Genomic DNA, 9,919 nt, shown 5'->3' on the forward strand with positions numbered 1-9,919 from the left:
GTTCCAGATTGAGATATCGTCTGTTGTGAAAATTGTATTCTTGTTTTTTTTTGCCTTTGGTGAATACAGTTATTTTACGGCTGTTTTAATTTTGTATGGCATGTGCTTTGTCGATATTAATTTAGATTAAAATCTACTAGACACCTAGAGACATTATTGTGCAGGAAGAGTTAGAAAACACACTTCGAGTGATTACAGGCATTCGCGTGGATGAGTAAAAAGTTCAAAAACTGAGAAGAGCAGCAGAGATGGTAGATGTACATTCGTTGATAATGCAAAGTTTAGATTGGGACTCGGATTATCTGAAAGAAAGCGGAGAGCACACATGCTAATAGTTTATCACAGGTTAAAAAAGAAGCACAAGAAGCAGAAAATAAGCGAAAGGCCTCAGGTGTTTTATTTTTGCTGCAGTGGAGTGAGACACAAAAAAAACAGTGTTAGTGATTTATGAAGGACAGTGAGACGAAGTTTTTCTTTTCACTGGCAGAAATTCGGACACACAAGGTCTTCGTTTTTGTTCGTTAAAGCAAGGTGAGGTTGCAAAATATCTGTTTAAAAAAGGGGCGAAGCCAGGGGCATTACGGAACTTCATAATGGAACCCCAAAAAGACCAGAGGAGATGCAGGACAGTGCACAGCTGAGCTAGGGGCTGGGGATGGAATTTGTTCTTTATATCAAAAAGACTTCTCCTTTGTTTGGTAAAGTTACTCAGAAAGAACGGGGGAGAAAAACGAGACTGATAGATACAGAACGTAATCGATCTCAAATAGCAAGAGATGAACATATTTGCAGCTCTCTTTAGTTTTACATGCGTACTGCGACTTATCTTAGATAGACGTTCTTACGTAAAAATCTGAAAAAATGGGCATTTCTCTTTTAACTCCTCAATTCTTTGTTCTTCCTTTCGCTACTCCACAGCCAGGGGCGTCACTCGCACCTTGAATCCTAATAAATCGTTCCCAAAAAGCAACTCTGCTTCTTGACATGACACTCTATTACCCAAGAGAGTAATGGGGTAGATGAACAGAAATATCGCGGTCACTGCTGTAGGTTTGAATTGGAGTACCAAATCTAGATTTGGGAATGTGCAGAGGAATTTCCAGGAATGCTGTTTGTTCTTCGAAACGATTTAGCAGCATCCAAAGTGCGAATTACACCCCTTGTGGAGAAAGCTCATGAAAACACAAGAAATGAAGAGTTAAAAGCAAAATATCCAGACATTTTCACAGACTACGCAGCAAAAGGATTTGACTAACATAAGTCTCGTTAGGAAGGAAAAACTAAAGAGCACTGCAGATATGTTCGTCTCTTACTGGAGGTCTTCTGACTGAACCAGAAACTGAAAAGCTGAGTTAGCAATACAATCCGCACATGGGAGATCATCACGTCAATTTCGTGCAACCTCGGTGCCAGTATGCATAACTACTTTCCGTGTCTTTCTCCTTAACCATGTTATTTCCTGTAGTTTCCAAAACTGGATTGAACAATTGCCACATAACTGCCCGTTGAGTTGGAAAACTGTGAGGACAACAAAGAGAAGAGACTCACTCAATGTAACTAAATCGCCTAAGTCAGTGATATAAACAGATAATCGTTGGCTCACCTCTGAGGGATCCGGCGGGAGGGAAGCATGACATTCTTCCTATCATTGTCTTAGGTTCTGGCCTCATATTGAGTGCCTTAATGGTCGAACTTCACTTTTCGTGGAGAAGCCCACCCGCAGATTCTACTGCCAGTATCACCGTTCAAAAGAGGGGCTGTCTGTCTGTTTCTCACGCTCTTTTGCTTTTGATCAGATACCAGTTCCTGAGCAAAAACTGTCTCTGCTCCACTAGTGCAACAGACAAGTTTGGAGGTGCAGCCGAATGTACAATAATGATGTAATTTTAAAAGAGTCAGGGTTCATTCTCAACCTGCAGCAACAAACTGTTCACGATCTCAGAATGAGAATGGCCACTTCCGGTTGGTCTCGCCGTGGCGACCTCGTGTCAAATGGAGTAAAACCAGAGGTAACTGATTCGGAAGGTTCTGCTGGAAACCTTAGGGAACTCTTGGAGAACGTTACACAATTCAAACGGAAATTGATCTTCTTATGCGACTGTGTAGGTTTACACAACGAACACGTCATTCTACGTAACAGAGGGGCAGGATTGCTTGGTTTCATTGTGGGAGAGAAGTGATCTGGGGGAACGGTGATGTCAACCATTCCCAGAACACAGACAGCTTTTTCGTCCAGGAATTGCAGTACGAAATTTTGTTTCTTTAACTAAACCAGAAAGTCCTCTCCATCCTTTTCCCAGTCTGCAGATTTGTTTGAAATATTTTCCATCTCTCATTTTGCCAAGTTCTGATGGGAGGACATTGAGTTGAACAATTAATTATGTTTCGATCTCCTCAGATACCAGATGGTCAGAGACTAGAAGATATAGTACAGTTAGACAATTCGGTTCATTTAGTGTACTCGGTCATTTTATCATGGCTAATATGTTTATTAAATCTATTTTCCAGCTTTGTCCCAATAACACATGCCTGCCTGAATTTAGGTCAAGTCTCTGTCCCAGCCGTTATCAGGCCTTCGCTACATGTGCTGGCAGCTTGTCACACCATCTCTGCAGGTTAGAAATTTAAAGCAATCCCTCATGGGTGACAAATCGATGAGGTTAGTAGACCATTGGGATTCTGTGCTGTTGTGATTGCCACGTTCGCCCTACACAGGAAAGTTGCCCCACCCAATATCGGGCAGAATCAGCAGTGCACTTTCATTGTCTAGACAAGGATGTCGTTCACACTTGCCGATAAATGCGATGAGAGTTCTTTTATTTTTAAATATAATGGTACTTTTATCACAGAAATCTTTCCTCTTCTAATACTTGAAACAGAGGTTCGATTAGAAAGAGCCCAAAAACAAGTACGATCTGCTGTGGCAGTTACCACATTGAAACACAGGGATCATTGCCCCTTTCACACGAGACGACCACTCTATAAGGAAAGGGTTTCTATGAGCTGTGTCTTAGGGTTAGGCAGGAAGTCGCTCATTGAAGCTGTAGTAACCTCTTTTTGATAGCAGCGGGGATTGGAAACAACATGGTCTGTTTGGTTTAACACAGAATCATTGATGAGTAGGTTTGCAATCCAATCTTGTCCTGAATTTTCCGAGTCAAATGTCCGTACAACGTCACTATAAGAAGTTGATCTGAAACAACTAAATCTCCGGACGTAGATGAGCTAGAAAATCACCCTTTCAGCTGACAAAACGGTTCTGACCAGTTGAAAGGCTGACACAACCAGTAACAAGACATGCTGATTCCTCCTAAGCAAGGGAGTTAGCAGCGATCTGAAGGGCCATTGGACAACTGGAGCTGTCACTGAGTTCAAAGTCTGTAACCAAATCTCCCGCTTTCGTCACCTAGAGTTTCAGAGAACTGAGGAGCTGCAAACACCCAGAAGGAAAGGAATCATCACAAACTTGAAGTTATCCAGCCCCTTCAACGTGATAGCCTGAGGTACATCAATCGTTTTATTGGTACCGCGAGTACTCAATAAGGACTAGAGTTTAAATACCACTCTTCAGATTGCTCAGTCCAATGATCTGTGAATGCTATGAAAAGGGCACAGAATCACTTCTATAAGACTTCTTCATTAAATCCTCCCTGTTAATCCTGCCCAAATTCTGAAATCTACATCTCATATTACATTTCCCCTCAGTTAATGCGAACAGCTTGTTTGTTTTCCTAAATAACCTAAACCTTTCATAAACTCATAAAGTGTCCAATTTCCCTTCAATGCAATTTGCTTCATCATCATGCATCCCACAGTCCTGTTGCTTCCCAATAAACGAATGAGAATATCCCCTTTCAGGACCGTCCAATCACTTACAATGTGTGGTGAGATCTGTCGTGTTCCACTCTTCGCCTGGAGGAAGTATATTGACCAAACGCCATGCCAAAGCAATAGGTATCAAGGATATCCTTAATAAGCAAATGGACGTAAAACTTCCGAGAGGTTGATGAGTAAATTCAAGAGTTAATGGCTCTGGAAACTGATATCATGGAAATGCGAAAATGGTGCAAGAGTTAAATTGGAAATTCAGAGGAGATAGGATTTCAGGGGTGGGCAAATACTTTGCAACAAAAACCAAAAGATTTGCCAATGATGGAAATCAGGAACACTAGCAGGAATTGCTGGACAGACTCAGGGAATCTGGTGGCCTCTGTGGAGAGATATCTGATTTAGCATTTCAAATCAAGTGAGGTGTATCTCAGAAGCTGGAAGCCAGGAGGGGATTACATAAAGAGGGAGTCGGTTTGCAAAATTTGAAAATGAAGACAACAAATTCAATTTGTCACACAGAAAATGCGTATATTAGTAAGCGCACTGAGTGCATGTAAAATCATAAGCAACAGATTTTTTGATTTAATGGAGGTGGATATGGCAGTTCAGCCGGAAGTGTGCACAGGGAGTCAAGTCTAGTGGTAGAAAACGATTGGATGAGCGTTTCAACAGTAGATGAATTGAAGTGTTACCGATGTAGAAATGGTTGTGATATTTGTGATAAGGATGAATATGTGATTGGTGTTATGGGATTTGTTGAGGAGAGTGGTGCGAAACAAGGATGTGTGAAGTGAGCAGTTCTTGCCAATGGCAGAGAGGGGAGGGAAGGTAATATGTATGGTGCAGTCTAGTTCGATTTGTTGGAAGCGTTCAAGGATGTTACGATGGATTCGGAGACTGTTGGGGCGATAGGGAGGACAGTATTATTGTTGCATTTGGGGAGGAGTTTGAAGATGGCAAGCTTCTGTGGGTGACAAGTGTAACCTTGGTTTGTAAGAATGCCTGAGGGCAGGATATGATAGAGAAAAATTGAGGCAAGAGAAGTAGAGTCGTAGAGATGTTCAAACCAGAAACAGACCATTCTGCCCGACTCTTCCATGCCGACAAGTTATCCTCATTTCGTCAAGTCTCAATAGCAATGCTTGACAGTTTTATATCCACAGCTTTCGTATTCATGAACTGATCCAAATGATTTTAAAATGGTATAAGGGTATCAATACCAACCACTTTCTCTGGGGGCATATTCCATACATAGACCAGCCTTCACGTGAAAAGGGTTCCCCTTAAGGCCCTTTTACATGTTTTTCCTTTCACACTGAACCTTGTCCTCTAATGGTGGAGTTGGTCCACTCAGGAAAAATGACCTTGTGTATTTGGCTATCCACGCACCACTGGAAGAGGGCGAGATGGATCAGCCACTTAGCAGTTCGGGTAAAGATTGCTGCAAATGCTGTTGTCTTAACTTTTGATTGAACTGTTAGGTCCCTCCATTAGTACAGTTCGGGATTTTAACGCGTTTCCTCCAGCGTGTTGTTTCATTTGCTGTCATCATTAATAACTGAGTGAGGCACAGTTGTAGAGTTTAGATCTCATTCATGCGATGTGCATGCACTTATTACTATATCTGCTGCTTATGCTGTTTGGCATGATGAAAATCCTTTTTGCTCGCTTTGACATTTTAGCACCTTATGGTTAGATGTGCCTAGTGGTGTTCCTGGTATGCTGTCCTGTATTATCCATTGATCAAGGTTAATATCATGGATTGATGGGATTGTTTGATTTGGGAAATGCTCGGCCATGAGTTTACAGATTGTGCTGGGGAACACTTCTGTTGCTGTACGTCATTGATGCCCTATTTTGAGTTCTTACATTTGTTAGATGCCTATCTCTTTTAACACATTGATGCTGTCATTCAGTGAAATGGAATCTGTTGTCAGTTTTAAGTCGATGCTTTGTCTTCACGAAGACTCTGCAGTGGATGATCTTACTGATAATGTCAAGGACAGATGCAACTGCAGCTGGCAAATTCATAATGGTGATGTCAGGTACATTGTTTTCCTCGTGCTGCTTCCTTCCCCACCTGCTGAAGTCAAGCAGCTATGACCATTCGATCACTACCAGAAAAATCAATAATCCTGTTATTGAGCTACACTTGGTAATGGGCAATGACATCGCACACATAGACGACTTTTGGCACCATTTAAACTCTCAGTGCTTCCAAAAAGCGTCGTTCATCATGAAAGAGTACTGATTCATCTGCTGTGGGAGGACTGTACGTGGAAAACAGCAGCAATCAAGAAACTTCCTGTTTACTGGAGTCAATGCTGAGTGCTGTGAAGGTAAATCCTTCCTGTCTGTACACAAACGTGCCACCAACTCTGCCTGATCTATCCTGCGGTTTTGACAGGGCATATCAATGGACTGTAAGGTTGAGAGCCAGTCACTGTCTGTAAGGTACGATTCCATGAGTATGATTATGTCAGTCTGTTCCCTGTCTCGTTTGTGATACCTCACCACAGTTTGTTACTAGCTCCCAGATATTACTGAGACGGACTGTGTAGTGTCGAAAGGAGTGGTACTGTGGTTGTATTTTCTGGTAACTTGTTCTAAGCCATGTGGTCGAACCAGTTTCATTCGTTTGTTGAGACCTTGCTCTGATCAAATCAATGAGTAGCTTGCGGGACCAATGACCGTTTGGCAGGTTCCTTTCTTTAAGGACATTAGGGATTCTATTTTGCCATTGACAGTGGTTTCATGACAACCAGATAATTCTGAGTTAATGTTTTTATTTGTGGAAGTAAAATTGCGCCATCTGCCGACGACGACTTAAAAACCAGCCTTCAATTGCACGATTCAATATTCTCGATAAAATTTAGATATATCAGTTTTTAACCTATTGTTTATATTACTAACGCAGATTTTTTATTTAATTTGCGAAACAAAGTCCATCATCCTGTCTCATCCATTATCTTCTTTTTCTGTTTTCCCTCTTCCCTCATCAAAAGAATGTGGAGCACATGGTGATTCTTTGTCACCAAGAATGAGACAGTCCAATCAGCTACCTGTACTACTTCCTTCCCTTCCACTTGCCCGCCAGCCAACTGTCTTGCATTGTGCTCCAAAACTTGCATGTTTTCTCGTCTCTTGTCAAGGCTTATCAGAGCTCATCGTGACCCTTCACCTCATCTTGCTAAACGGCAGACATAACTCTCTGTTTTCTCCTTCACGTCACAACCCCCATCACTGAATGAGAGGTATTGTTCCTTATTCTGTCTGTGTCTCTTATCTGGTCAGTTGCTTCTCATTCATTCTTCTAAACAAACTAACATTTGATCTCAGTCGTTGGAAAATCCCGATCTATTTTCATTCTCCTATTCCTTCTGAATTCTGGATATTTGGTGCCCCTCAAATATCTACCTTTGACCCTTCTGTTTACAACCTACATAATGCCAAGATGTGGCATTGTCCAAAAGCACAGTGTCAGGATTTACATGAACATAGACAATGGCCAGCTTGTCTGCCACACCACCCCGCTCTATTGTTTCACTGTTACTCAGTTATCAAAATGCCTATTACGCTTCCCATTTTCGCTCAGGAGAAATTGCCTTCAATGAAACAATGAGATGGTTAAACATAATGCCTTGAATTGTTATGTTAACATACTTTCATTTTATGTTGAGGCCCTCCTTCCAGGTGGTAAGTGCCTGAGTCTGAATTAGACTCTTCACATTGTAGCTTTCTTATCAGACTCCAGTATGAGCTTCTGACGACACATCCACTCAAATATCAGATCTATACATCTGATGAACACCAAAAATTTCAATCTCTAAACTTTCCCTTCTCTCTATGTACTCGAGCTCACTTGCGACTGACATGCTTACCCGTGTATGTATTGCCTTAATCTTGACGATTCTCATACATAACCCTTCATTACCCAACTGACCCAGAATCTGGTTCCAGAGTCACCCATGATGGAAAACATCCTCTCAGTATTTACCCTGCCACAGTCTTTAAATACCCTGTATGCTTCAATCAGACCACCTCTCGGTTGTTTAAAATCTTGTTAGTGGAATGAAAATCCGTCTAGTCTTTGCTTTGAAGGGACGCTTTCCAAATCAGAGTTGATTCCTGTGAATGTTTACTGAAATGCCTCCAATAAAGTAATCTAAGTCACTAAATAAGTGAACGAAGCTATTCAGATTGCGAGCGAATTGGTCTGATCAGTACTTGATACGGTTATCGGAGAGACAGTTTCCAAGCATTTAAATTGCAAGCACCTCGAAATAAGAGACAACATTCCATTATTCTCCATTATTACCTGCTGAAACTGTGTCTTAGCTTCCTTTTTTTATGCACAGTCACGCAAACATCTCTTTGTGCTCCAGCTTTATTGCTGAAATGTTACTCTGTTCGTTTGTTATCTACTTCAAAATGAACAACTTCATTTTTTTCCTACATTCTACTCGATTTTGAACTTCTTGTCCATTTATTTATCAATTTCTCCATGTAAACTGCTTGTAATTCTCTTCGAAATTGACATTTGCAGCTTTTGTGTGAGACACTCCCTCATTCTTTGAAACTTGTTATTCGGACCCCTGGGTACATAGACAAAAGTACAATTTATAGAAGGTCTGTGAAGGTTTGTAGCTCAGGTTGAGTTAAAGGGTGTAGGTTTGCTAGCTGAGCTGTAGGTTTGATATCCAGACGTTTCAATACCTGGCTAGGTAACATCATTGGTGGCGACCTCCAAGTGAAGCGAAGCTGTTGTCTCCGGCTTTCTATTTATATGTTTGTACAGGATGGGCATCTAGGGGTTTGGGGTGATGTCTTTTCCTGTTCTCTTTCTGAGTGCTTGATAAATGGCATCTATATCTACGTGTTTGTTTATGGCGTTGTGGTTTGAGTGCCAGGCCTATAGGAATTCTCTGGCATATCTTTGCTTAGCCTGTCCCAGGATGGATGTGTTGTCCCAGTCCAAATAGTTGTTTCTTTCCTACGTGTGAAGGGATACGAGGGAGAGAGGGTCGTGTCTTTTTGTGGCGAGCTGGTGTTCGTGTACCCTGTTGGCTAACTTTCTTCCTGTTTCTCCGAAATAGTGTTTCTTGTAGTCCTTGGATGGAAATTTGTCGCCAACGTTGGTTTTGTCCAGAGTATGTACTAGGCCTTTGAAGTTTGTTTAGTTTTTGTTTGAGAGTATTGATGGGTTTGTGTGTTACTCGGATTCCGAGGGGTCTTCGAAGTCTGGCTGTCATTTCTGAGATTTCCGCTATCAGGATTCATAGCAGAAGCAGTAGTGCAAAGAATAGAACAAACAGCCCTATCAACCTTCAAACCAAAAATCTGGGTCTGCTACGTATTTGAACAGTACGATTTGGACTGTGAGCAGTAGCTTTTCCTAAAATGCATTACTTAGCGAATGTTCCGACCTCCAAAGCCTCTCACGCCTTTGTGACATACCTTTAGTCCGTGGAACCGTTTGCTACTCAATCGCTGAGCATCCAGCCTCCCTTGATTCGCTGATATCCTTAACTATCCTTGTTCTCGTCGTGCGTGGTCTCTCTGAGTTATTAACCAAAATGATCATCGCTGCAGTGAATGTCAACTCCAATTAATTGGTGAACCTAAAGGAATCGACTTCAATCTTCTTAGTCTCAGCTGTTCATGACCAATAGGTAACCTCAAGGAGAAAGTAAGGACTGCAGATCAGAGCTGAAAATGTGTGCTGGAAAAGCCCAGCAGTTCAGGCAGCATCCAAGGAGCAGGAGAATCGAAGTTTCGAAGAAGGGTTCAGGCCCGCAACGTCGATTTTCCTGTTCCTTGTATGCTGCCTGACATGCTGCGTTTTTTCAGCAACACATTTTCAGCAATAGGTAACCTCAGCCAAAAGCACTGAAAAGTTCTCACATGTCCAGTGGCATAGCCCAAATCTATCTGCTAAAACAACCCAACATCAACATTATTGCTAAATTTTAAGACTGTACATCGCACACCAGTCGGTGTTTAACTTATTTATACACTGGGTGAGGATATCACTGAGTCGTTTCGAATTTATTGTCCTTCACGAGCAGTCAGCAATCAATTATATTGC

This window comes from Hemiscyllium ocellatum, chromosome 18 (assembly GCF_020745735.1).
Source record: "Hemiscyllium ocellatum isolate sHemOce1 chromosome 18, sHemOce1.pat.X.cur, whole genome shotgun sequence".
Classification (NCBI taxonomy): Eukaryota; Metazoa; Chordata; class Chondrichthyes; order Orectolobiformes; family Hemiscylliidae; genus Hemiscyllium; species Hemiscyllium ocellatum.